Here is a 2469-nt window from a genome sequence, read left to right on the forward strand (position 1 = left end):
TCCAGTAGAGCAGGAAGACAAAGACGAGTATCGAGCAGAGGAGGCAGTTCTAAAACTATACACCGATATCAAGGACCGAAACATAAATTGAATTTCAGAAGTTATTGGGGATAAATGTCAATGCTTCTGCAACTTCATTAAAAACTAAAATACATAAACATCATACCACATATAAAGTCAACAAATATTAACAACTGAGAACAAGAAAATAACATCAAACTAATTTATTATACTCATTTGTAAATTTCATGAATTATAAATATATTGTATAATGTCAAAAATATGTGGTACAAAATTAAAAAGTTAAACAAGTCATACTCCGAATTTATTAAAAATAAAACAAAATAATGAAAATTATCTAACATATAAAAATTTATAAAATACAAACTTAAACAAACATCTTTCTTAATGAAAAAATGATAAATTAATAAACTTAAAAATATAATTATAATTTTATGAGTGTAAATTGTTAGTTATGAATTTCAATTACCATCTCAAAATAAAAATACACAAGTTTAATTCAATTTAATAATATTATAGAAAAAAATCCGGGCGTAGCCCGGAAAAGCCTCTAGTAATAATAATAATAATAATTAAGTAGTCCATTATTTAGTAAAACTCTTTAGCACAAAGACCCCATGGGGATGCACGCACTCTAGCTGCTGCTGCTTCCTTAGGCTGCCTTGGTTCAAAGAGATTGCTCCTTGTTTCTCTCGTAGAAGAGATCCAATTCTGGATTTGTCTTCCTGCTCTGGCAATCCTCCTCTTCTTGAGCCTGTTTCTCAACCAGCTTGAAAACAAACCAAAATGGGGATCAAATTTTAGCGATACAGAGAGTTGTTAAACTGTATAATAATGATCACAAGCTGCGCTTACCTTGCGAATATGTTCTTCACTTTGGTTATGGAGAAAGAGGTTATAGTGGCTATAGGCGGGATAATTGCAAACTTGGCAAAAATATTTAGACTAAAAAATTATAAATAACTTATATAAAAATTAAAATAACTTAATTCGTAGAGAAGATTATTATTTGTAAGTTTTTTTGTTTGTTTTCTAGAATGGCAGATATAATTATATATATGAAAAACTAATTTCTTGAAAGAATGAAGTCAGTCGTTTGGAAACCACAAAAGCACATAAAAAGTGGATTTTGGTTTCTATGTATAAAATGGTGTAGGAGTAAAAAAACTGGTTTTTTAGGGAATCTATTTTAGTTAAATCTTGATTGGGTAAAAAGTAGATTTTAGAAAAACAAAAACTAGAATCTAATCCAAAATCAGCAAACAATCAACCTCTCAGTCAAACCAACATGAACTTGGGTTTTTAACTAATATACCGCCCGTAGGGCGGGCCAACCCTAGTTCAACCCTATTATTATGCACAAAACCTATGGGCCTATAAACTTATGGGCCAACCAAGGATTTCTTATTTAATTATATTATTGTAATAAAATTTATAAACAATTAATTAAAAAAAATTCTTAATATATAAAAATAGAAACTATAAGCCAAACCGCCAATCATATTATGACAAATCATCATGTTATTTTTTTATTTTTAAAGTTTTTTATATTACCAAAAATCATTGATTTCAAAACAAAATGTAAATCAATATCAAATATAAAAAAAACTTACAAAATCAATATCCCTACTAAAGAAGAACGCTCGCCTCTGGTCCTGCAAGGCTTGGACATCGCGTCTCTCCTCCTTCTCCTCTTACTTCCTCCGATTCCGCAATCTTGGGTCGCTTTGCAACCACACCAAAGCTCTCTGCCTCTCCGCCGCCGCCGGACACGCTCCGATGGAGATGGCCCAGATCGAGTTATATGACATTACCGCCGTGGAGTTGGTGGATTCGCTTCCTCTCGTGAGAAGAGCTGATCCTCATAACCTTCATTTTTTCGACGGTGCGTTTGATTTCGCGTTTACTGCGCATCTTGATGATGCTCTGTTTCCGTGGAGGGTCGTGGAGGAGATGGAGAGGACTGTGAGGCGAGGCCGTGGGGATGATGGCGGTTGATGAATGCGTGGTGGCGGTTGATGAATGCGGTGGGGATGATGTTAGGGAGATTGCTAGACTGTTCTTGAAGTCTAAGCTCGTTGATGTTGCTAATGTAACCTTAGAAGGATCCAAAAAGACTAGTATACTACTCAAAGTTCAAGATTTTAAGACATGACTGACTCTGTTTTTGTCTTATCAATGTTTGGTTTTTCAAAGTTTGTGCATTATCTCTATTCCTTTTGTATATGACTGTGTTTATCTCGTGTAGTGCCACCAAAAGCGAACCCATTTGAAGAGGAATGGAGTCACCTGACACCACAAAAAACATGTTAAAAATATGTTTTACATAGAAAAACAGTAAAGAATTGGTAGCAGAGTGCTTGACACCACAGAACCCGACTTCTCTACGCAGCAGAGACACTTTAATTATTTTCTTGACCCCAATCAATTTCACTCCTTGGTCCGCCC

The 2469-nt window shown here is 34.3% G+C and overlaps 1 long non-coding RNA gene and 1 pseudogene across 1 annotated transcript; one reads left to right on the top strand and one right to left on the bottom strand.

The window, feature by feature from the left end:
• Positions 1 to 707: 707 nt before the first annotated feature.
• Positions 708 to 968, bottom strand: LOC106321296. Its single transcript, XR_001266039.1, has 2 exons — positions 877 to 968; positions 708 to 790 (listed from the first exon to the last, which is right to left on the bottom strand). It is a non-coding gene; the product is annotated as an uncharacterized LOC106321296 (long non-coding RNA).
• A 558-nt stretch (positions 969 to 1526) lies between these two features.
• LOC106321294 lies at positions 1527 to 2427 on the top strand (annotated as a pseudogene).
• Positions 2428 to 2469: the final 42 nt, after the last annotated feature.

This window comes from Brassica oleracea, unplaced genomic scaffold (genome assembly GCF_000695525.1).
Source record: "Brassica oleracea var. oleracea cultivar TO1000 unplaced genomic scaffold, BOL UnpScaffold01396, whole genome shotgun sequence".
Taxonomy (NCBI): Eukaryota; Viridiplantae; Streptophyta; class Magnoliopsida; order Brassicales; family Brassicaceae; genus Brassica; species Brassica oleracea.